Source organism: Calliopsis andreniformis, chromosome 4 (assembly GCF_051401765.1).
Source record: "Calliopsis andreniformis isolate RMS-2024a chromosome 4, iyCalAndr_principal, whole genome shotgun sequence".
Classification (NCBI taxonomy): domain Eukaryota; kingdom Metazoa; phylum Arthropoda; class Insecta; order Hymenoptera; family Andrenidae; genus Calliopsis; species Calliopsis andreniformis.
The window spans coordinates 12,154,213-12,180,355 of record NC_135065.1 but is presented as its reverse complement, the minus strand read 5'-3'; the positions used below and the strand labels follow the sequence as shown (position 1 = coordinate 12,180,355).

The 26,143-nt window shown below is 47.5% G+C and overlaps 1 protein-coding gene and 1 long non-coding RNA gene across 5 annotated transcripts in view; one reads left to right on the top strand and one right to left on the bottom strand.

Annotated features, from left to right (window-relative positions):
• LOC143178567 (uncharacterized) overlaps positions 1-26,143 on the bottom strand; it is a 120,020-nt gene that overhangs the window by 2,537 nt on the left and 91,340 nt on the right. The gene's annotated exons all lie outside the window — the stretch shown is intronic.
• The window catches only part of Nmo (serine/threonine-protein kinase nemo), a 115,423-nt gene that overhangs the window by 20,325 nt on the left and 68,955 nt on the right, over positions 1-26,143 (top strand). The window lies entirely within an intron of this gene.

Below are 26,143 nucleotides of genomic sequence, written 5' to 3'. Positions count from 1 at the left end.
TTGTAGCCACACATTATTGAAGTACGAAAGTGTGCGACGCGATACGTGCTCTCGCGATTCAGAGATAAAGGGTTTACGAGTAGCAGTAGCTGGTTTCGTACCAGGGGGAAGACTATAGGAAGAAGTTAGAGAGGATGGAGAGGGAGCTCAGGAAGAGACTCGGGGCCCAGGAGTAGCTATCGTGGAGCTCGTGACGAGAGGAGCGTGCACGACGTACTTTTGAGAAGTCAATGGCCCTGATTACCGAGTGCCTGCGCAGGTACTTAGGTCGGTTACAGTTGCTGTTACCCGCAGCCGTGAGTTCTCGAGGCTGTTTCGTTCGGTTACAAGGGAATTTGTCGTTTTTCGACTTTTCAACACGTGGACCTTGCTTCGCTGCCCCAAAAGAATGAGGAACTTCGTTTAAGTTAGAAACCTAATTCTTCTTTTGCTTTAAGTGGATGAAACTCGACATTTTTGTATGATTAATAGAAATACTAGAAATCGAGGCACTGGAGAGTACTGATTTAGAAATCATCAAAAGGGTCATTAAATCTTGAGATATTTTCTTATTCCTGTTCCATCGAATTTTTATAAGTAAAAAATGTCCAGTTTCTCTTCCACTGCGTAGAGTATTTCCTAGTACATAAATTTATTATAATTACTGTCCCGTTGTAATCACACAATCCTAATCAATCATCGATACTAGAAGACCTCCTTTGCATACAAACGCGAGATAATCGGTTTACGCGAAAGGTATCCGCGGTTCGTTATCAGTCGCCATAATTCAGTTTATGTTAATGCGTGGTTAATTGCGCCCTATTTGTGGCAAAGCGCGTCCGTTTTGAATATCCGCTGTCGAAGGTGATACTAGAAGATTCACTCGAAATTACCAATCAGCAGATTCTATCGCTCACGACCCAGTTCATTACTCATAGACGGAAGATCTGTTCAGAATAATTAAAATTCCTCCCAAAAGCCGTGGCCTATACTCGAAATCCAGAACACTGAGAACGGAGACGTCAACGTTGACGACTTATCGGCGTCCCCAATAAGGCGTCTCCGCGGGCGCATTAATTAACCCGGGCAGCAGAGCTACCCAAACTTCCCCGCCGATATTAGGAATTTCTGGCTCGTTTGCCGCCTCTGTCTGGCTCGCGCAAAGTCGACGAGGGGGGTCTTGGATCGATAGGGGAGAGGTTGTACGAGCAGGAAGGAAAGCGTTCCGTGAGCTCCTCGAAGCGAGTTCACGCGTCCGTCGGTGGTCGTCGCGCGGACGTCTTGGCGATTTTCGACCAGTGATTAGCGAGGAGGAACGATCGTTCGCGAGCCGATGAAATATCGTGGGCACCGGTAAACGGCGACGTTTATCGCGGCGACGATTATCAGCGATAATTTATTACGGGTCGATACGGTGCAACCGTGCGCCTCGTCGATATTTTATTTTCCTAGCCAGAGATTGCGATCGACGGAGAGGAAAACGTGCGCGAGAGGAAGTAGGGGTCGAGAGGGCAGGCCTCGAGGGGCGAAAAAGAGAGGGAGGGGAGAAAGAGGGACGAGGTTTTGCACTCGGTCGGTGAATTCGAGTCGCGAGAGGGGTTGCTCCTCTCCTCCCTTCCCCGTGGAGGGGTAGGAAACGAGTTAAATCAACCGAAGCTCGAACCGGTAGAGGATGCACCGATTGTTACGGTAATCCAGCTTCTGGAATACGCATTATGCGGGTAACAGTGTAACGCAATACTGTTACAACGCCGCTCCAATTTGCAATTCATCGCGACGACCACTCTGCATACAACAATGCTAGCGCATAAGCGTCCAGCGACGCCTTTTTAGTCTCCTCTACGATCACCTATCGTTCCACTTCCCTCTCTGGGGATAGGATATCTTTTTCGCGTAGGTATTCACGAATCGTGGGAAACTAATCAAATTGCAATCAATCGACCCACGGTCTGATCCAGAATTTAGTAGCACCCTGTCTTAGAATAACGTCATAAATTCTCATTTCATGGTCGTCCCTGGGACTCTGAGAGTTGAAGGACAGTTCAGGTCTAAAATTAGCCATGTTCAAATAAGCTCAGAACTGTAGCTGGACCCCAGGGCTAAAGTCTATGTATTAAGTCACTCTGCATTAGATTCACCTTTTTTCTCTGACTCCAGCTGTTATATTTCTAAATACCTCGTCTCAAAACGTGGTTTTTGGACTTGCACTATTTTTCAACTCAACGATTGCTGCATCTAGATGACGAGACTCCCCACAGGAATCGCAACGGTTCGTGATCCCGTTTTTCGCGTAACGTACCGGAATAACGAAGCGTTTCACGATCGACGCTCGATCCCGCTGGAGAATCAGCCAATCATCGCCGAGATCGAACCCGCGCCGACACGAAGCTTAATCACGTTGCGCGGACGCTGCCAACTGTTGGATCAGACGCCAGCGTCGCTCCCGTAACGGTTACGCTCGCGTCGAGGTGCCTGCTCCAACGACGGACAGATTATTAACCATAAGCATTGTCCATTAGTCGACCCCGTGTCCTGGCCCCATCAACCATGCATCACGCACAGGTTGCATTATGCTCGGTCGCGACGCATTGTCGGGATGGTGCTTTCACGAGCGAAAAAGGACGGGATTACGGGCGGCTGGTTCAATTGGAGATACCTGCGCGTCCACTGGGTATACAGTCTGTTGGAATTTATGGCCTACGCCATTGTCGTCGCGGGATCTGTGTAGAGTTCAGCTTCGGAGCCGAGATGATTAAGCAACGCTTGGTTGAAGGATTTTCGAAATTGGGTATTGGGTTTTGAGCTTTCACAAGTTGAGAATAGTAGTTCTAGCTCGGTTTTAGTTCGTGTTGCAAAGTTAGTCACGGTATATGCTGATATTCAGAGCTTTGGGTATCTGTCTTGTTCCATGTCTTCTTATAGCATCTTTTCTTCAGAGGATAGTTCCTGTAAATTAATCTTCTTCTATTAAAAATACTTCTGACTTCAACTGTGGCACAAACTGCAATTCTCTTTCAGTCGTTTCACCTTAGAGCCACAGATATCTCTGAGGTCAACCTAAGCTCTCGCTAACCCACTTCAGAGCGGCAGTGCACGCAAATAACTCTTGCGCTCTAAACAATTTCAAGCTACAGCGACTGCAATGACAGGCTCATAAGCAGGGAATATGATAGTCTGGTCCTGTTTCATAATCCTTCTTTTGCAGCAGGTTTGGAAGGTCCCGAGATTTGCATATAGTTCAAGCTCCATACAGTTTCAGTGTTGCAGCTATAGTTTATAGTGACCATAGAGTACAGCAGCGTTCTCTACTCAGAACAGGCTAGTAGATCTAATATATTTTGTATACAGCAGAGTGCAGGCTTAGCATAGACCAGACTCGAGATGGAATCGTAATGCAGCCTTGGCTGTACATGTCCTACCATATTCTACTTCCGCTAGTCCTTAGACAGCATACGTTACAGTCGATACATTTCAAGAGCACAGCTCCAAGGAAGAGGAAACTCGATGCACATCAGGCTGCAAGTACTGAGCAGCACTGCAGTTATAATCTCCCAACAGTTGAAGCTACAAAATTCAAGAGATATCGTTGAGAGAGCTATTAATATCGGACAAGAGCTGTATGTTTTACGCTCAATGTTGCTCCGCGGGCCAGCGGTGAAAAACGATGCGAAATGACGAGCCGTGAAAAGGAGCGAAGCGAAATGCCAAAGAAAATCGTTTCCACTGGAATATCGACGGATCGTTCGACGAGAACTTATGACGGTAGGGTCTTGAAAGCTTCGAGACGAATTACTTTCCAAGAATTCATAACTTGTTCCATCTTCACTCATACCAACTGCAAAATTCGCTTACCTACCACTATCTAATTTATCAGACTGATCGAAGACCGTAACGCTTTCTAGCCTCCGCTTTTAAGCGATTAAACGAAGTCAATATTCTCTACAAGACGTCTTCCAGGTGCTTGAAATCTCTAACTATTTTTCTAAGTTAAAGAACTTATTTTAGAATCTGTCACTGATTATGGTAGCCACTTCGCTTGACTGGAGTCTGTCAAGGAACATCATGAATTCAAGGTCCCAATCTCTGAGTGCAAACTCTCGAATTCATTCTTAATCTGCAAATGAAAGTTTTAGAGGCTCGTTCAGATCTATTTTAATCAAGTCCAATCAAGCGTTGAAATACTTGTGAACATCAGTATCACGCGATATCAGCGGCTCGCGGTGGAAATAGTCTCGCACGAGGCGAGCGATTCGCGTCGGGGTGCCGTGGCTCCAGTGACGTCACTGGAACGTCCGCGGAAGGGGCGGGGCCCCTCGAATCGATGAGCGTCGCGACGCCGGGGGCGGCGACGTCGACGACGAGTGTAACGAGCCGCCGTTGCCGACGCCAACGTCGACGTCGAGGGACGCGGGGATCTCAGGCGCGGAGTTGCGCGTCGTCGCGACGGCAGCTCCGCGAGCCCCGCGGGGACTCCGCGGAATTCGATTCGCGCCTCGTCGACCACCCAAATATTTTCCCTCCCAACAATTTGGGAGTCGAAATGCTCGACTTTTGGATTCATCAGTAACATCGCCACGCGATCATTAGGCATGGAATCCTCTCTGAAATGTGTTTCTACGAGGAAATCACGTTAAAGCGCGACAAAGCGAAATTAAAGGTTTCGGAGAGAGCTGTTAATTGAACGATGGATATAATTGCTCGTAATTGCTCCAGAGGACAGAGGGGTGGTTGGAGCCTGAATAATTGCTGTCTCAACGACTGGTTTCGCGTTTGTCTACGATCCAACGCGGCGTCATTAGAACTCGCCTAATTTGTCGAGCGGTTTGTCAAGGTGGATCAATCGTTAGCGAATCTAGAGACAACCGTCAGCGCGACGTGTTTCGTGTTTGTTAGCCTATCGCAAGACAATTTCCTTCCGACAGGCGCACACGAACCTCGGATACAGTAGGCTGATAATCGCAGGTGCATAATGCGCCTAATTGGTAATTAAAGGTCTCGCCAGCAGCGTGTATGCTGCGCCACTGTGTTGCACGCTGGCTTCCCTGGGAAGATCATGGAGCGACGCGTAAACCTAATATCGATGGCATTACACGACGCTTCCGGTCTTCTGGCCTCGGTTTTAGACCTGTCTGGCTCCTCGATTGTTCGCAGACTGAATGTCGATTAGGTCTCTGATCGATAGCGGCTGGGAATCTTTCAGCGAGTTATCTTTTAGGTAAAATCGTTTTGCGTCTGATAATATTCTTTTGATTAAAAAGGACCGCCTGATACTATCGCGAATTTATCGTCCAGTTGAGTGTGAAACCACTTTTGTGTTCGTTCAAATTTTTAAATTTTGCAGCATTCAAATATACAAATTTTTAAATATTTAAGTATTCAAATTTACAAATTTTCAAATATTTAAAAATTCAAATATTCAAATATTCAAATATACAAATTTTCAAATATGTAAAAATTCAAATATTTAAAAATTCAAATATTCAAATATACAAATTTTTAAATATTTAAAAATTCAAATATTCAAATATTCAAATATACAAATATTTAAATATTCAAAATTTTCAAATTTTTAAATACGAGGCAAATTTGTCGAAATAAGTAGAAGTTACTGAATACATATATTTATCTATCTTAAACGTCCAAAAATGTTGTCGAGTCGCGAAGCTCTGTGTCAGTTTCCGCGAAGAGAGCATCGATATTTGTAACTTCAGCGCTCCACCCACCCCCAGCATGAGACGTAATTCGAAACGAAGAACGATGCGCGCAGCTGACGTCGAAGAAATTGATTTCGACTTCGACTGGCCTAGCAAAGGGTTTGGTGTCCCTTCCTCTCGAGCCCCTTTGATCCTGCACCGCTCGCGTCTCGAAACGCGCGCGGCGGGCTCGCATGTTTATTCACGCGCACGTACATGCAAATGAACGCTTATTCCCCGTGGCTTTTATTTCGCAGGGACCTCCGCCCACGCCTGTCCATCCTCTTTAATGCCTGAATTTTCGCTCCGTCGACCATCCTCCTTGCGCCTCTATTTTTACAACCTCGCGCGGATTACCTTCCGAAACATTATTAAACGCTACCACCATGCAGAATTGGCGGCGACGCGTGTAAATAGCGAATTAACAAGGAACAAAGTGCAGAGAACGCAAATTAAGGGAATAGAGACACGAGGGGAGGGGCACGGGGGGTGGACGGAGGCAGAGGGTGCAACAGTGAGCGTTTTGTTCCGACTGCCGTTCACCGAAGGCAAGTGGTAGCTCCTGGGGAAAAGGGGAAACGTCACTTTTCCCGGCTAATAAAAGATTAACCCCTCCACAGGGAGAAGGCGACCATTATGCCCGACAGCTTTCGCGAGAAACCGACTAAACGCCGCTAATTGAGTTTCGCTTTTTTCTTCTCCAGCGAAAGGAGCATATCCGCGATTCAGCCGAGGCGTCGAGAATCTGGAACACCTCGTCGCGCTTCGAGGCTCCCAGCGACTGCACCGCAAAGACAGCGGGGTAGAGTCGCGTCGAGAGGGTGCAGATAGAGCCTCCGCGGCTGGCCACGCTCGAAAGCGATAAACAACTCGAACAATTTTCGATGGAGTCGATGGGGGAGCGGGAATTAACCGGAGGCCGTGCAAACACCGCCGGATGGGAATTTATGCCTGTCGCGAACGAGCCAACGACACCCCTGTACCTCGACCCAGCACTTGCTTACCACGCGTGTATCGGCGATTTTTGGACCGACGCCAGTCACATCGCTTCTCCTGACAGAGCACGCCGTTATGCCACCGCTACTGGCTCGCGATACCGTTTCACGACTGACAGTGAGCGGGAAGAACAACGCTGACTATGATTCGAATACAATTTGCGCGGAGGCTCTGCGGCTGACGGGCTTATTTCCATAATTTTGGGATTACCTTGGTCCACTAGATTTGTTGAAGCTTAGCTGGGGACATTACGAAAGAATTATGGAATTTGAATATTTAAATATGGCTCTAGATTCGATCGACAAGAGTCATGTACTCTCTCGAGTCAGTGGATAGACAATCCACCCAGCGACTAATACACCAATTAGTAATTAAAAATCTAATATTTCTACAATTACAATTTCGACTTGAATTTCTAACGAAAGATCTCAGTAGTCAGCAGAGATTTTGCCAGCCACTTTCTTGGAGCGCTCGATAGTCGAGGTGGGCCAGACACGACCCACGCGAGGCAGTAATAACGACGCGGGTCACGATGCGGCAGTCCAGTCTGGATGGTAATGCGTGTATAAATCAGAGCGATATCAGAGCGGCCAGCTTGTTTCACGTGCGCCAGCCGAGATGCATTGCACCCACGGCGGGGTTGGCCAGAGGGTGGCGGGGGAGGTTGCAGCCGTGGCTGTTTATGGTCGCCGAAGGGAGGAGACCCGTGGCCTGGTCAAGCCTAGGGTCCTCGCGACGACCACCGAGCGACGTTCAGCCTTAATTGAAACCTACGTTCAATTAGAGCCGTCTTTAACGAGCGTGCACGCGCTGGGACGCCCCTGTCGACGTCGCCAGTGAGCTTTGCTCTTAACGCCTCGGCCCGAGTGACACTGATGACGCTGATGATTGGAAATACTGTAAGAAATCGAGGCTGTATCTGCGAAGGTCAGGGTGATACGCTCTGGAAGATAGCTAACGAGAGTAGGACTTATTTCACTTGCAAATGGCGACGCGTAAATCCCTTCTCCTGCGCCTCCTCGTTTCCGTTATCGAAACGAACGCTCGACCGATGAAATATTCAGCGGCCGATCTCGATGGTCCTCGCGCGTTGACCAAAGTCGGGAGCGCGCCCAACCGCCGACCAATGTCGAGCCCTAATTGAAGCGTATATTCAATTAGACGCGCCTTAACGATCACCGACACACCTGTGGAGCATGCGTGCCACGTCGCACGCTCGTTATCAATCACGACCGCAATCAGGGATCGTTTTTGCGTGCCCAGAACACGCGCTGCCCCGCCAATGACCGCATATTATCGTAAATCATACTCCTCCTCCGATTTTTAACGGCTGTTTCGCGGCTTAATGGAAATTGCGAGTCCACGCAGTGTTTCGCCGATCGAGTCGACGGCGAACGTTGTTTCTCTCGACTAGTCCCGCTGCTTTCACGCTGCTAATGTATTATGGAGTTTTTTGACGAATTACGCGCTGGAAGAGGCGCCATTAACACACTTTGAGGTGTACCTTCTACTTAGAAATCGCAAGTTGATACGTTAGGTACGCTCAATGGATTCGAACTAATCCTAGGAATATATTCAGCCCTGAATCAGTAGTTCTTATGTAGGTACATAGTGATCTTGAAGATCTTTCAAGGGTTATTTTTGAATATCAAAATTAAAATATAATGGAATTTTTTGCTAAAGGAAAGTAGCTTGAGAACACTCTAGTTTTCAATATTTTAGGATTAAAGTCGAATTTTACTAGCAGTGCCTACGGCGATCAAGCATTGCGTGCGTGAATTGAAAAGGGCGGTCGAGGAGGCACACTGTCGCGTTATTAGTGGATGTGTGCTTCCCCGCATTTGCATAAACGCATATCACGTTGGAAACAGGTTTTACACTAATTCGAGTTAAGGATACGTTATCAGGCCCGATACGAGTGACGGTCACTACGTGTAACTAACTGCTGGTCTGGCGTCGTGTCCGTGCACGTTGCACTTGATGCCGAATAATCCAGCCCTGTTGAATTAATTCGATCGGCGATCAGCTGTGCCATGGAGCCAAGAACTGGACTAATTGCCACTTTCTGTGGACCCAATTATAACTCTATAGATTGAAAATCTGACTCATCTTCCGTGTTTCCTCGTAAACTGAAATGCGTCTTCTGGGTAAAATGGCTCGTCGTGGATAGGCAAAGCTGTGGCGCGTGCATGGGGACAAAAGTAGAAGCGAGTGAACGTGGTGAACAGGAAGAGGAGCATGCTGGGTAGAGGCGAGAAGAGGGACGAAAGCGTTTCTCGGAGAGGACGCTCGTCGCGGTTGTACTTCCGGCTGTTGACCTGGTTCTCGAGGTTTCAGGATCGGCCAGTTCTTTCAGGGCCCCTTATCTCTCGCCTTATTATTATTCGCATCCTGTCGCGGGCCGCGATACGCGTGCATCCTCGTTCGCTCCTCCATTCACTCGTTTCCAACCTGGTGCCTGTTTCCTACGGAAGTGGTCGGTCTTTAGGATTCGAGAATCGACTTTCGAGGTCGCTTTCAGTCTTTTCGATTACGAGGGAATCTTGCGACTTCAGTCCCGAGGGAAAGTGGAGTGAAAACTGCGGAGTGTTTCAGGTGAAATTCACAGGAAACGTGCTTTCAATTTTTCAACAATTTTTTATTTCAAAAGTCTCTTGATTATGGCAGCCAACGTGGAACTAGGAAATACGTATGCACCTGATCCCCTGTCCTCGTCGTATAGGCACGGTTTCCATAATACGATGAAGTCCCCTGCCGTTTCTGAGAATTGCAGCTGCTCGTTTCCGATTTCGCTGACGTCGCGGAGGTAAAAAACCGAGTAGTCAGTGGAAACGATGGCCTACGTCCACGCGACGAGGCGTCGCTCACGGAACGCCAGTTTTTTCTACTAGACCGTCTTCCACGAAGTAAAAAAAAAGTGCATGCTCAGCAGCTTCGAACGGAGCCGTAGCAAAAAACGAGACGCACGCACACGAAGGGCAAAGTGGGACAGAGTATCAGGTTTCATCCGTGTTTCATGAATGAAGGTGCGTCGCGTGGAGGCCTGCGTATCTGTTTTTGTGAAGTTACGTTTGTCGATCGATGAATCGATCGTAGTATATAATCATTTTATACTTTGGTAAGTTGTAAGAAGGAAAGTCTATACCTATGTACTATGCAGAGCAGAAGTAGGATGCATTCTCGGTCGAATATAATACTCTGATGGTTCTGCACGATGTTAAATTATACTTACCAAGTACTTTCTCCCTGTGATATCCTCCAGGCGCTAGATTCAATCGCGTGTTCACCGATTATTCGACCTCTCTATCTCCGTCATCAAGGCCCATCGAAAAGCTGTCGTTCGAGGAGTGGAATCCTCCCCCTCTCGGGTCAGATAGTTCCGTTCACAACAGAATACACTATTCAAAACGTCGGCTTATCTCCAGGGTCCCCGTGACCCGAGATATTTTATTAAAATCGCCGAATAAATTTCCATGGAGGGCGACGTGCAATCCGACCGTATCTCGAATCGATTCTTGCCCCTCCCAAATAAATGTCCCGATGAAAAGCATCAATCTCCTTCTGTTCATCGAAAGGACTCGGATTGAACCTCACCGCGGCCAAATTACTTTCGACTATGGAGAAGGGACATTTACCTTTGTTCCTGAACCCCGATCAACTCTGGCTACGATTTTTCTCGGAGCTTCTGCTTTGTCGAGATCAAAATTAGGAGCCACGGGTGAGCTGGCGTCTTTGAAATCCTGTGCTGATAGTTTCGCAAAAGATATAGTCAGTAGAGGAAAGTGGAGGCTGAACAAAGTGGCTGGGAAAATATGCTTTTTGGGATCCAATGACGAATCGGTGGCTTTGCCGAAATTTTAGAAAAATTGAGTCCCTTGTGAATAGTTAAAAAAGTCGAAAATTGCTTCATCAAAAGAGTTAGAAAAAAAATCCTTTCGTTTGAAACTGTCATTGATACCTTGCCCAACAGTTAACTTCGATTTTGATTTGCCCTGTCGGGGGGCGAAAAAAGGGCGCGAGATACCGAAGCCTTATGTCGATCTCCCCAGAGCTCGTTTTTCGTCGTTGGCTGCCTCTCGAAATTACCCCCTCGAATCTGGCGAGCACAAAAGCTTCATGGACCAGACTGCACCGTCGAATATCCGATCCCTCGGCGTCGAGGAACTCTTTGTATACACAGACCACCGCTCTGTGTCTGCGCGTGCACAAGCTCCACACGGGCCAGCGTATTTACATGAGAGAATAAGAGAGAGAAACAGGCTCTCTCTTAGGTGAATTATGGCGGTGGGGACCAGGGGAGGACGATTCAGGGGTGTGGAAGCTTGTCGAGAGGGCAACTGTGCTTTCGGTTGCCTGTTTCGTCGAGCAGAGATTCGAACTTGTTAGCTCGAAAACGCTTAAAAGGGTGCACCATCCTGAGGTCTCAAGAACAAACTTCATTTTTTCCTTTGGCTAATTATTTAGTAAAGCATCGACAGTTTCGTCGATTCTTTCCAATATCGCTAAATTTTCTTCCCACTAAAGCTTTCATCGTGCTACCGATATTTGTCAAGAGAATCAAAGGATTTACACCATCGTTCCCCTCTAATTTTCATTCTGCATTCAGTAGGTTTCACTTTCACCACTGAATCTCTCGTACGAACGAAACAATTTTTCCACCTGGAGGGAGTCGCTCTTCTCTGGTAACTAATTAGACTGACTGTTCGTTGGGGCGACTTCTGATTCGTCGTCGAAGCGTCGGACCTTGATGATTCAGAAAACAGGAGAGATAGGAGATGTGGCAGGGTGGAGTTTTCCCTTTCATCCCTTTAGTGTCTCTCTTTTTCCTTTCTTTCCTGGCAAGCACTCGGACGGACTGGTAATAGGAGTTCCTCTTAATAAGCGAGGGCGCACGCTCGCGACTCGATGTAATTTCTAATGAAGTCTGCCAGTAGGAATGGGCAGGAAGGGCCGACAAACGGGAGAGAAGGCCAAAGAGGGTGCGAATGCTGGTAAATAATAATCCTGCCACTCTAATTGGCACTCGAATTCGCTCGAATCGGCACACCTGCGTCTGAATCTCCTTACGAGCTGGTCTCATTAGGCTCCCTTGCATAGCTGACGAAAAAGTCTCGAGGGTTCGACTTCTTTTCCGACCTTCTCATCGATATCTATTTCTGTTGCAATCTTTGCCTAGTTGGCCCGTGGAAAATCCTGGAGGAAGACTGGAGGATCTTGAGATTCCTGGAGAACCATTTCTTTGGTCGACCTCTTCAGCATTAATTTTTTGGAACTGACAGTATAGAAGATTTTATTTTTATTTGTATTTCTACTTTTTATTCATCGCGAGAGCTGCTGCATCAAGATTTAATGAAACGTGGATCCACAAGCTACCTTCACATCTCAAGGAATGAGACACTAAACAGTCTACCTTCGACTTCAGAGCATAGCTTTTCGTCACCTGCTCTCCAAGCTTCAATAGAAACAGCTCGACAAAGGATCTAGGTGGCCAATGAATCTACGAAGAGCGACGAAGAATCGTCGCGAGCCGTCGCTGCTCGGTCGTAACACAATTTTACGGCGTTTTATAACGCGCCAACAAAGAACAGGGTGGTGTAAAGAACACTGGCTCTCTTATTACGTGAGAACAATTGCTTCTTATGCGGCCATAATAAGTCGCTTGTTCCTGCGCAGAAAAACCCGCAGTGGCAAGAATGGTCAGAAAAGGCGAGTGAAGTTCCCTAGATCAATCGTGGGACTGAGCTCATCGAGCTATTACCAAACGCTCTCTCTTCGATCACGAACCATGATGCCATCTAACCTGACCTGACTATCCATGGACCCAAGGCAGCGTCTGCTAGATAGCCTTTGCATTGAAAAATCCACTGACAGATGCTCTCTTCTTTTTCTGAACTGCCACATGTCCTTCAAATTGTCCTGATCCACATATGGGTCATAGGACCATGAATGTTGTTAACGAGCCACAGGCAACAATTGCGTCTCACGTCCTCCTCGATGTTTCTGAGCCCGAACTGCACTTTCCAGCTGACTCCTACGTCCCATTGGGAAATCTGAGCTTCCTCGACTCAGCGTTTCACACTGGGGTGTCGTGGGTCTGGGTTTCAGGGTTCACGTATCGCGAGAGAAAGTGTAGCGTGACGAAAAACAGAACTCTTCATGGACTAGAGGCTCTCGAGTGGGAAGCCTATTAGCTGGATTAGAAATTGTGCAAGACTAAATTATGACCATTCCAAGGAATCCGCATTTCTAAAGCAACGCAGGAGATGGATTTAATCTCGAGGCATCTGCAGGTCCAGCAGATTGATCAGGCCTCTGCCAAAGCCGACCCACTTAAATGGAATCGATATCTGGTTACCAAACAGATATTTCGCGATGTGCCCCAGTAACAAATACAATGCGGAGCGTCACTCGTCAATAAATTGCCCCAGTATAGCAACTTTTTTCGTTCCTTTCTCAGTTGCTCCGAAGCTGCGCTCGACCGTTCTCTCCTCGAGTAGCGAGCGTAAAAATTCGCAGCAGGCTACGCAACCTTGGCACGTTTACGCAAGCCAACGTTAGCTTGCCGGCAAATCCGTTAATTGTCAATCGTGCCACCGAGCTGCCAACGCTGGCTGCGGAATTAGCGCGCCTTTCCACTCGCTGTCCTCTCCGAGATCCCTTTACTGTCTTCGCAGTCGCCTGGGTCGTAGCTATGCTCGGCGTTATTGCGGAACAGGTGGATCCAAGGCATCCTTTCTGCTTAATTAACAGCGGAATGTAAATGGCGTCTGCAGCGGCTGCGTGTTACGAACGATGCGTGAAAATTCTGTCTAGTTCCTTCCTAGAGAGTTTGCAGCTATCTGATTGAATTTAGGGACCCTTGTGTCTAGGAGGCGATCATTCACTGTGCCCTCTCGTGTTCTAGGGTCAAACGTGATTCTAGAGATACCCTCTTAAGGAGTTCTTCCGTTTTGGAATCGAGGAGCTACAGAGCAAAGGCTCGCTCGTCTCGCTAGGCGATGGCTGGGGAAAGGGAACCAGGTCGACTCAATTTCGATTACAGTTATCTTTATTCCACTGAACTCCGTTCAGCTTGGTCTCTGTGCTCGCTTTGGTGGCCTGCTCCTCGGCGATACGTGGACCCAATAAACTTGGAACTAGAATCGAAATTCTAGCGAGGCCTCGAATGGTCCTCCGATCGCAAAAAATCGAACACCAGACGGAAGTTGAAAGACGAAGAGACTCGAGTTACCCGAGTCCATCAGAAGAAGCTAGTCGGGGCCAGTTGGAGGCTGCGGGCTCGGCGCAGGTTACACGTGGGACGTGTGTCTGCGTTTTACCTGAGCGTTGCCACGAAACTGGTCCCGACGAGGAAAGAAGGCAGAGGGAGGGAGCAGCACCTGGCGTCCGTGTACAGGTAGCAACCTGGCCTTTTGTCGTCCTCGAAGCCCTCCCACGTTCGACCCGCCACGGGAACTTCTTCCTTTCGATCGTACCCTGGGCCCCTTTGTGCCGTCCAACCGAGAGGATGAACAGCTGGTGGAAACAGAACCTTCGACGGCCAGCTGGCGCGCGTCGCGAGGATTCGGCTCCCAAGGCCCTCTGTCGAACCTCCAGCTTTCCCCAAAGGAAATCCAGAGAGATTGAGTGCATCCCCGTTTCACTGGGAATAGTCGCGATACCCTTGGAAGCAAAAGAGAGTCGGATAAAGTTTCTCGAGTGCCCTTTGCTCTTGGTGGATAACCACTAACTGCTGTGGACTCGGTTCAGAAGTCTTTCCTAGCTTGAAGCAGTCTTCCTTCGATGTAAGTTCGCTGCAACATTCACTGTACCCTTGGAATCGAGGATCGTGTTTAGAGTAAAGGGCCTATGCTTTCAAATAACTCTAGGAAACGTACCTACGTCTCTGAGTAAGTTTCTTGAGCTATCGATGAGGTGATAGCGAGAGAAATATTGATGAGAGTCAAAGATTCTTTGAGGTAAAAATGCCTTTAGCAAATTCTACGACCACCTTACGACATTTCTTTCGCCTAATTGGCCGACGTTGCGCGAAATCTGCCATCTCAGCGACGTAATCAAATCGCGAGTAATTCGACTCGACATCGAATCGCGGAATGGAATCAGCCCCCCGCCATCAATCTTGTCGCGAGCAATTAAAAAGTCGCTCGAAACGTGCCACCCTTGCGAGTCGGGCCTGGCTTCTGCGCCAGGGAAATAATGAAATCACGTGGAAACGACGTTTGAATGGAAAGGGAAAACGCGATTTATCGAAGCGTGGTTTTTTTTTCGTCGGGGACAATAGCGGGGAGCGGTGATTCTACGATTAACGCGTCTCTCGTTATTTTTCTCTCGTTAAGCGGGACTTGGGCTGGACGCGTTCGAGCTCTTCTCTCGATGGAATTTATACGAATAAATAAAAACCGTAACGGGCTGGATCGAATCAGCGAGGAATCGAACACGTACCGGATTGTTTTAGCGAGGGAAAAACACGGATTCGTGGATTCTGAACACGCTGTTAACGCGTCGAAGGGAAACACGATTTCCGTGGGATTACGTGCATACGAGTTTCGAGGCTTTCAAAAAATGGAATTTTTTTTTCTCTCCCTCGTAGCGTGGCGATCGCTCTCACCGAAACGCAACGAAATAATTGTCGACAGTTTGAATTGAAAGAGCAGCCCTTCGGTGGATTATGCAGTTTGGTAAATGCGCGGAGACGAGGCTGGGGAAAATGAGGCGAGCTCGGGCGATATTTCGAGAGAGAATACGCGGCAGTCTCGATTTGACGATGATTAAGACCGCAGAACGCATTCACATAGGATTAATCTGACTCGTTAACGCGGCACTGGCTTTGTCGTGCCGCGAAGAGCCACAGAGCTTTCAGGATCTTGGGCCTCCCTCCGCGCCCTTCGTGTCAGTTAGGGCGCATAAACGTATATTCAAACCCTCGGCGGTCCACCCCTTTCTATGGTCCACGACGTGCTGTACATTACAGTATGGAAATGAACTCTGTCGCGCGCGCCACGGTAACCCCTGGAAAATGGCGATGCCCGACCCTCCTTTAGCGTCGCGACGCCTCCTGCACGCTCGACTCCGGCTAGACTTACCCTGGAAATTAGTTATCGACGCGGCGGGACCTTCTTCGCATTAACATTTTTATTCTGTCGTTGCGAATCGCGTCGCGTTTTCGACTCTATGCGAATCTAAGCTGGACGAATGAATTATTGAAGTTTCACTCCGATATTTCAGTCTCAGAACGGATTTTGGACCGACTATTACGTTTAAGTGTCCCTCTCATGGAAAGCCAGTTCATAGGTGCACAAATTATCGCTTAGATAAACATTCTAGCAAACTTTCCAGATATATTCGATTCCACGTTGCCTCTCTATGGGTTTCGAAAGAAATTCTAGCCTTATCTCTCGGGCTCAGGGTAACGTATCGAAATGTCGTTTATCTTCTGTGGCTGGCTGTGTGCTCGAGGCTTATCAGCGATACCGCGAGCCTCTGGCCACGCGTGTTCTCGCATCGATGAGTCAAGCCACTTCCACCCCTGGGATATAGGTTACTCTGGACAATAAGTTATTCTGGGCATAGGCGACTCTATGAACGAGTCATTCCTGAAATGGTTGTGTTAAACATGGGTAGCTGTAGACTGTAGACATGCATGAGCTGTTAAAGTCATAGATCGTTCTAGGCGCAGGTTGAAGTGCAGAAATAGGTAACTCTAGGCACGAGTTATTTCCTGCGAGCTCTACTTACAAATTACTGTAGACACTACTATCGTTTAAGCCAATTTTTATTCTCAACCTCTTTACATTACGCACAGTATAAATTCTGCATACGTTTATACGCAGAACGAGCTATGGATCGTTTATTTTGCCCACGAAGTTAAGTGCCCAATCGCGATAGGCTCCCCTGAGAGAAGCCATCGAGGAATCGATGGTACGATTCGACTCGCGGCACCAGCAACTAATCACGAGCGTAGCAGGTGTGTAGTTAGCAAGATTGTAACGGTACGAGGTTCAGGGTCAATTACTCGACAATGTTCGCGTGAGCTACACTTACCGAGACACGGAATCACGTCGAGGATATCGTCTCCAGGACGAACCTGTGTCGTAGCCATCGATATTAGTCCTCTCGAGCAACTCGAATACTCCTCCTTGATATTCCTGCGCTGCTTGGACAATCTCCCCCTTAATGACCGCGCTAATGACCGTTTCTAGCGATAATCACAGCTCGAATCTCGACCCCAATCACGTTCGTGGCGGTCTATTCGAATGCTTCCGATTCGATTCATCAGATTTTTAATTAAACCCTCTCACTCAATGGCAATTTTTTAGAAAGAAAAGGGCGATCTTTTTTATCACTTTTGCCAGCGATTTGCCCACGAATTCGCAGAGATTTCCGAATTCCTCCATATTTTTGCATATTTACGATTTCCCAGGTAGGAAGTTCGCTAATACTGCACCCTGATAAAGTGCACCGTCGCAGTAATTCTTCCAGCACTTTTCCCCTCCTCGAACCTACGAATATGAAAGTTTTCTACGGCAGCAGAGAATCGTCGGTGCAATATTTCTCGCTTTATTGCCTGCCCTGCACGCACCGGAAGTGCCGATAAGAGGACTCGATGGAAATCGCTGAACCCAACGAGGAACCTTCCTCTTTGCACTCAATGAAAAACGAATTTTTTTACGCTCTGTGTTCTACACGAACCAGCGAATAAAGGATTAATAAGGAAGATCAGATAAAAATGGGGTCCAGCAACTTAAGAAAATACTAAGTGGAAAACTGAATGAAAATGGCCGACCAGAATATTCCATTATTACTGTAAGTTACTGTACATCCTTTTCACCTTTTCCAAGCTGCACATGGGATAGAAGGTCGTAATTAAAAGTAGAGGAATGCTTTCATTATATCGTCCACCGTGTACTTCCGCCTTCCCCTCGCGCCGTTCCTCTCCGCTTGCCTTCGATATCGGACGAGCCACTAGGATCGTGTAATCGTGTCTCGCGTTCTCGAAAAAAAGTAAAACGACACGGTATCTAATTACAAGGTTAAGTCCTTATACATCGCTCGCGTTCTTACGCAACTCCGTCGCAAAAATCGCAGACGGCGAGCTGTGGAGGTCTACCCAAGGCGCGACGTCGTACCAGCTGGTTAGATGTTCGATAAATTGAAGTAGAATAGACCCTCAATGAACAGACAAGCCTCAGATTCAATACTGGGTCTCCCCCTTAATGACAAATTTTTTTATTTTCTATAGGACCTCAATTTAAGTTCTACTATACTTTCATCGCTACCACAGTGAATCATCAAAAACCTAGGTAGACCAAAAGTCAGGAAATTTACTCGATTAATGGAAGTTCTACTGTACCATAAAAAGCACAGTGCTCTAAAAGTTAAAAGGCAGGAAAACTCAAATTTATTTACTCTAACTTCAATTCACTATCGTATCTCCTCACTATTAACTTACCAGTTGTCCCGATTTCGTCACTTTTGCCTTTCTAATAAGAATTCGTAGACGAATCGCCCTCAGCAGCATGTGTTGAAGCTGGCCCCTAGTAACGAATCGCGAGATTATAGCGAGTGAAGGCTGACTTTTGAGGATAAGAATCAGACTTGTTAATTAATGCTAACAAGCATACGGGAGAGCCTATGAATCGTTTGAGATCAGCCTGCGAAGAGGCTCAAAGTTCCCCTGTCCTCTCGAGCGAGCACTGAGAGGAATACATAGTCGGTCGGAGCGTTGCGCCCGAGCAGAGGCTGAATGAGTCAAAGCTACCGTCTGTGGGCTGGGATTGGCGGCTATTTTGGAAGTTTCGGGCCTGGTCGAATGTGTCGTCCGTGTGTCACGCTCGCTCTTGCCTCGGCCGCATTCCCGCTCTCGTTCCAGCGCGGTCCTGAAGCAGTCGTGCGCGTAACAGCCGTGCAACGTCGTTCTCGCGTGAGAAACTTTACGTTGACGCGTTCAATTCCTCTGGACACGGAGCCCTGCAGATTTATTTCACCGTCACCTGCATGCGTTCGCCAGGCTACGAGCCATCAGCGTGTGGGTTACGCGACCAGCGAAGGTTACTCGCCGCGTAGGCTTCGACGAGCGTAGGTTACACGCTGGCCGTGTAGGCAGAGTCCAACATCGATAAATGGGTTTCCATTTGGTGTAGCCTTCGACGAGGGGCTGGATTTTGGGAAATTCGATTCTAGGGAAATGAAACTATTAACTTTGATTATCTCAGATTTTGAAATCTCTCACATTTTCGAATCTCTCAGATTTTCGAATCCTCTAGATTTTCAATTCCTTCAAGCCTCTGAACTCCCCAAATCTCCAGACTTCCCAGGCCTCGAAACACTCACTCGTTATCGGATTTATCTCAACCCACAAGCTGGCAGCGACTCATTAAAAACAGTGCGTCACACGCGAGGAGCACTCGGCTGATTTCTACGCGAGGAGAGCGTCGAACAGGGAAAGGAATTATTCATGGGCTCTATGGCAAAGGAGATAAGCAGTCACATGCTATCATAGACCGTGGGTGGTCGATCAAAGGAAGACTGTCCCGAAACGCACGACACCTCCGCAACAATGGCCCGTCCCCGAGCATTCTCTCTGGGCAGCTACAAACGTTCCTGAAACCCTGTCGCGTCCAGACGGGTCGATGTGGCCGGGCGTCGTCCTCTCGAAATGAAACTGAAACTCGGCAACTTCTCGATCGTTTTCCTGCCGGAAGGGGCCTGTCTTGTTTCTCTTTCTCCTGCCTTTCGACCCTCTCGACTCGACAAAGTCTTTCGTTTCGAAGGAGCGTCACTTCCTTCAACGTTGCCCCGATCCTTTGAAGGACGAGTAGCTCATGGCGAGCTCTGGATATTCCTCTGTTTTTTAGGAAGCCTGTCCGCGTGCAAACGCTCGCAGAGGAATTTTTACTGAGACAGTTGGTCGATAAAGAGGAAAGAACGATGGGCAAACGCTCGAATGGGGAATATATCGATGCATCGTAGATTGCTATTTCGAATTCTGAGAAACTTATGGGGTTCGTATTCGAGCGGAGTTCGTTTATCCTGTACGTGCGCGAGGTCGAAGTGCTATCTAACCACGGAGCAACACAGTCGAAACAATTGTGCAGCTGTATCGCGAGTCGCCACGCGCCCATTCAAATTTCGAATTTCGAAGTCTGTGTTCGCGGCAACTAGGGCGGAAATTCCGATAACTAGGGGTTCCTGGATTGATGCGTTTCGAATTCTTGCTGGAGCTGTCTTTTTCCCTTCGAGGGTTGCGTGCTTGAACTCCGTGCAGCGTTTGATCGATCGGCCGAGGCTCAATTGCGAGGACTCCTGAGCTTGGGCTCGAAAAAACGCGATTCTATTGTAGTATTAGGTATACCTAACACTGTGATTACATTCTATTTTCTTCATTGTTGGAAACATTCTTCTCGTGATTTTCGAGGTTCGTTTGGGAGACTAAGAACGTTCCACGAGATTAATCAGGGATCAATTTACAGAGGAGATGATCAGTTAATAGAGTGTCATTTTGAGATAGAAGCAAACGTCCCGTTTGAAGAGTAATAATGTCTCCTACTTGAAGCCATGGAAAATTCAGTGGCAAAGTAAAAGCGGAATCGGTGGCGGTCTTTGTCGGGATTCATCGGGATTTGGCGTTCCCTCGTTCGCAAGATTTATGCAAATTTCCCTTCCCTGGAGCTTTCTCCGAGGTATTTCTGATGACTTGGTTGATATCGTCGGGTCGTTGAAAATCTCAAGAATTAACGCCGCCTCCCTGCCTCTCTTGTTTATGTGCTCGCGCCGCTGTTGAAACGTATCGAGATCTGTTATGTAAGGGAAACAATGGGAAATCGTCGGGAGAGGAAAGGAACAATGCGACTCGGTTGAAAAAAGGTCTGCCTTCGACGACGATCGCGTTCGAAGTTTGACAGTGATCGATCGTGCGATACGGAGTCTTTCGAAGCGCCTTCCTTCGATACCTTTCATCCATAAATCATACTCGAGTATTATTATGCAATTTCTTGTACGGTTGTTTACACTATTTGACGAAGGAATCGTTTTGCAGGTACAAACAGTTTTGTGAGGAATAATTGGAGGAATAAAAGATTAGAAGAATGGCTAGTCAATAAAATTTCGTCTCGCCTCGCAACTTCCTCGAGTCTGTAGAAAGTGAAAGGACAATAGATCAATTTATCTGTGATCTCCTTTCAATCATCTCGCGATCTTCCCTTTTTCAGTAGAGACAAGATTTTCCAAACCTCCATCGTTATCCCCCTGTTATTACGTTTTATTAAACGACTTAACTGGGAGCAGGATGCCGTCGTCTAATTATTGCCAACGTCGATCAGGGGTCACTAATGGCTGCAATCGATCCCGCTAGGGAAATGCGGTTTGATTATGACGGACTAATTGCTCGATGCCAAAAGGGTCAGCAACAGTGAACATTTCGCTAACTTTCTACTTTTCTTTCTGTTTCAGGTAAGCATGGACCTTCCGATATCGCTAGCAAGCTTCTATCTCCAGATTCCAGGTAACTTCAACGTTAGCACTATGTCAGTCTCACGCCAGTCGCTGAAAGAAACGCGGCAGCACGTAATTTATGAGTGATCATTGAAATGGAACAGCTGCTGGCTGTGGTCGAGCTTCATTCAAGTGTGGTGTCGCGTTACGCTGAATTTTCTGTTAATTTTCCGAGCGTGGCATTACGTAGACTCATTGTGGTGAGCAATTGTTCCGACGTAGATACTACTCGCTTCGCAGCCCATTTTCGCGCAAAAATTTCCTCGCGAACTTCCGCCTCATAAATTACGGGGATCCGTTTGTAACTTGAATTTTTCGTGGACATTTTCTGCGCGTTTCCCTTCCATGCCGTCGCATTTTCCACCCCAAAATCGATCTCCACTCGTGAACTTCCTTCTTTTTTCGGGGGGCTGAGGGGTACCAGAGCGTAGCATGGAAAAAGGAACGAATGAACCGTGCCAATCGCGAATCTGCAGGAATCTCTGATTCGCGGAACTTCTTTTCCAATTTCCCTACGAGCACGTAAACATAATCTCCCAGAATTCTCGCGAAATTTCATTTTCCCATTTGCTGGCGAGGAGAGAGTACGTTAACATTCGATCGCGCGTAGTAAAGTTTGTGGAATCTCAGCCATTCTCGTGGCTGCCTTTTTACGTTCTCGTCGATTACGGATATTATGGAAACGCGTACTCAAGATCCAACTTACTCGTTGGCATAGCACAGACTAGAGATAACGAAGCAAAGCGAGTCTCTTTTAAATTAAATTAAAAATCATCATTCGCTAATATCTAATTTTATATAGACTCTATGATAGCGTTAAAAAAAGGCTGTCTTAGAATATGATTCAGAGTATTAACATTTCTGGAAATACTGATATTCTTAGGTTCTAAGGTATTTTGGAAAATTCTCCATTTTCAAGAAAATTTTGACCCAGCTCGACTCGACATTTTCAGGTTTTCATAAATTTCCACTAATTTTCAATGGCGCAATTTCCTCGAGTGGATCGCGGGTCGCGGTCGAACAAGGCGGGAAAAGAATCGAGATATCGAGGGGTGACGCGATCGAACGGAGGGTTCTTTCAGGCGCGCATGTCGTTTCTGCCTAAATGGGGTGTCCTTGTCGTCATGGTAACCTTTATGGGGAGGGAGAGGGTGCGATGGCTGGAAACAGGAGGGCGAGAGACAGAGAGGAAGAGCGCGTATGGATGGACCATCCTGGTTGTCGTCATCATCATTTGTCATCGCTTGGGAAGGACGAAATTCGGCTCGAGGCCGTGTCTGGCATTTTGCGCGAGACGTTTTTCATTGTCCCCCATCCACTATATCTTCCCATCTTTCGCGTCCTTTTTCTCATCGCGTCTCGTTTCGGCTGCGTTTATCTTGCGTTTGGCCGAGTGAGTTGCTTCGTTTAAGATGGTCTTCGAAACGTGGGGAAAGGAAACGAGGATAGCTTCATTCTTTCATCGATGCCCATTTATGGACCTTATGATTTAGGGTAGATGAAGGGGGGATCACTTGGCGAGAGAGAATGAAGCATTCGATGGAGAACCGTGGAATATTTATCGGTGATCTGTGTTTATGGGTCAAACAAAATCCCCGAATTTTGTGTGGCGTCTCGTCAAGGGAAACGCGCTTGGAATTCGGGCCAAATAACGCGGTGACATTTTCCACGTGCCTGTTTTTTCGCGACCCTCTTCCGGCCTGCTCCTTTGTCTCCTTACCGAGCTTTTATCTCGATCGAGAACGGGCGCTTGCTCGCCTCCATTCGCTAGGAAAAATATCGCTTTCCTCGTTTCCTTTCGCACACGCCGCCGCTGATGAATCGCAACAGGTGCAAAAATTGGAAGAGTCGATTGGAAACGTTTCATTCACTTTAGAGAATTAGTGGAGAGTCAATTATCTTTCTTTCTATTAAATATTCAAATTTCTAGAATTTTCTCCATGCCTAAGTGAACCGCCAGCACAAATTTCAATGACCCTTAGCCTAGTAAAATGAATTCTAATGATATTCAAGCCATAACAATTCAGATTCCCATGAATCCTACGCTTCCCATGCATTCAATCGCCATCAAATTTAATAACACAATTAGCTATCCCCATTTCTTTATTTAGATCCAGTCGTGAAAAGAATCTCAAGGCAGGTCTGTTTCATAAATATTCGATTAACTCCACGCTTTAGCGAAAAATCAATCCCAACAAGAATTCAGTTTCCCACAAATATTAAGAAACTCCACATATTAAATTACTCTCGGAGATTATTGCTTCAATTATCTTCAATTATGTTTCCATTGAGATTTCAATAACGAGAATTCTCCGAGATAATGTTCACAATCAACAGAGAGTCGACTTGTCGTTGAAAATTATCAATCCCAGATTTCCATTCGCGAGCCAGAATCAATAAATTGTATTTCGATTCTATCTTCGCTGTCTGGCAGAATGTTCGTCAGCCAAACTGCAAATCCACAGCCGATATCTCCGAGATATCGACCCGCAGACAGCGTCAAGATATCTCGAATTCGTCTGACCGCCAGTTGGACCGTGGACAATCGATAACCGAAGCCGACGTTAATCTTCCCCGATAATTAGGTGGCGCAGTGTTTCTCCGATATTGACTCGCAGACGCCTCAATAGTTTACCATGCATTCACAGATCGTTGTATTCATTGCCCTCTCGAGGATCTCATCGCTCACCCCCCACTAAAATAACAACATTTGATCCTCCTGTAAGGGAACGAAACTACAAAGAATCTCCAATTGTTTTTCCCAATGTTCCAAATCGTTCCACAGAGTGTCGCAATTAATTCCCGTGTTAATCACTTTCAAAGACCTTCCTCCCTTATCGCAAAAGGATTTACCTTCAGGAGCAACGGGAGGGGGCAAGTTGGAGTGTAATTCCATTAGCCACTACGAGGGGAGAACGAGGCTAGGCGAGTAAAAGGGCGCGAAGTCGACGGTTCCAGTCGATGGATCGAAGTGGAGCGAGATGAGGCGCGAGGGGGAGGCAGCTGGAAAAAGGAGCAAACGTCGAAAGAGCGTGGGTGGTGGGGACAGAAGAAGGGAGGCAAAAGTGGCGGCGATTCCGCGTTGTAAAGTGGGTCGACTAATTACGAGGTGAGGATCGAAGCGCGCGCCTTTGTCGGCAAGGGCAGAGAGCGAGAAGAAAAGGGGCGAAGGGGACGAACGAGGATCGTAAGCGAGAGCAGAGCTCGTCCGGCGCGAAGCTGCCGACGTCGATCTCCTTTTTTCTCGCCTTTTACTGTTTTCTTCCTGGAAACGTTTCCGTGGCTGCTCCCTCGACCCTCGCTTGCGACAGACCTCTCATAGCCGCGCCTCCGAGCTGCGAGCTCCAAACACCCGCAATCGATAGCCGCGCCGAGACTGTTCGAGGCGAACGCTCTAAGTCTAGATCCCTTGGAAAATCTCGAGGTGTTCTTAGGGGCCTCAAAATGGCAGGGATTTCGCGAATTTTGAGCCAAGGGAGTTTGGAGGTCTAGGTAGTTGCCTAAAATTCTCGAATTGTTAAAAAGTTAGAAATCTACTATATACAGTAGTATAGAATACCTAACCCAGATCTATAAGTAAGCAGTGTAGACTTGAAATCGATTAATTGCAAGTTCCCCTATAGGAGCCATAGTTCACTTACGGGGGGAAAGTGGAGATGGTTTTCTACTCTAAAAAATGTTTCTAGCACACAACTCTATCGCTCCAAATAATTCAGAGTCATATCAAATTAGCGACGATCTAACAACAAGTCCGTGAGTCATTCTAGCTCGTTTTTCCCCTTTCTCTATGTCCCCAAGTTTCCCCTCGCTTTTCGTCAGGCATCGTTCTTGCTCCCCACTTTTTCCTCGCAGCGCGGCATGTGGTGCAACGACACTGCACCGTTCCCCATGGGACTTGCCCGTCCCCTGGCCCTTTCGCCCCTCTGTCGACCGATGCATTATGTAGCACAGGCGGCGTGCACGCGTGTGTGCATCGCTCGCCGAGCCGCGACGCAGGACATGCTAATTGCACGGTGGTCAATACACGCGTGGATGCGTTGGTGCGGGCGATGACGCGTTTCCACGGTGTATGGAACCGATATCGCATCCCGACTCGTCCATGGATCGATGCGTATCGATAGGCGGCGGCAATCGACACGCCGCTGGAGGGTTGTTTTCGCTTTTCCCGAGCCCAGGGCGCAGCGATGGTCCTTTGTCGCGTCGCTGGAATTTTTCACGGTTTTATTAGCATCTCCTCGTTTCGCGATTCGATCAATTCCTCTGCCAGCGATTCGTCGATCGTGTTGCGTTTCGATGACATTTGCCTGCAGAGAGATTGTTAGCGGGAAATGGGGCAAAGGTCGACGCAATTTTGAGAGTAACAGAGGGGCGAATATATCGGCTAGATGATCGGGCACAAAAAACGTGGCACGCGTTCGAAATTCGTAATCCGGAAGCGTTTTATCCGTCGCGTACACCGACTCGCAAAAAAAGTCCGCGTTTTCGCGACTTCTGCCGCGGTCGGCGTACCGTAACTGATTTATACGCTGTAACGCACCACCCTCTCTCTCTCTCTGTCTCTCTCTCGGTGCCCGACTGCTGTAGCGTGCTTTTTATTCACTTTTAGCGGCGCTGAAATGGAACACCGAACGATCTTGTTGGTTTAGCCGTCATTGCACCGTCGCGTAACTGACGCTGCGCTTCGTTAACAATATCGTTCCCCCTACCACCTACGGTTCGGTGGGCTTTTGGACCGATCCGATCGACTAGCGTTTTGCCACCTTTCTTTCGGAGCGAATATGCCAGCTGTGGATGCATAGGAATATATACCCTTGATAGCAGAGAAGTGGTTCCAGAGAAAGAGAGGGGTAATTGAGACGGAAACAAGAGAAGAGCAGTGGCTTCTAAAATTAACAAATTTTCAAATATTCAAATTTTCAAATATTCAAATATTCAAATATTCAAATTTTCAAATATTCAAATTTTCGAATCTTGAAATCTTCAAA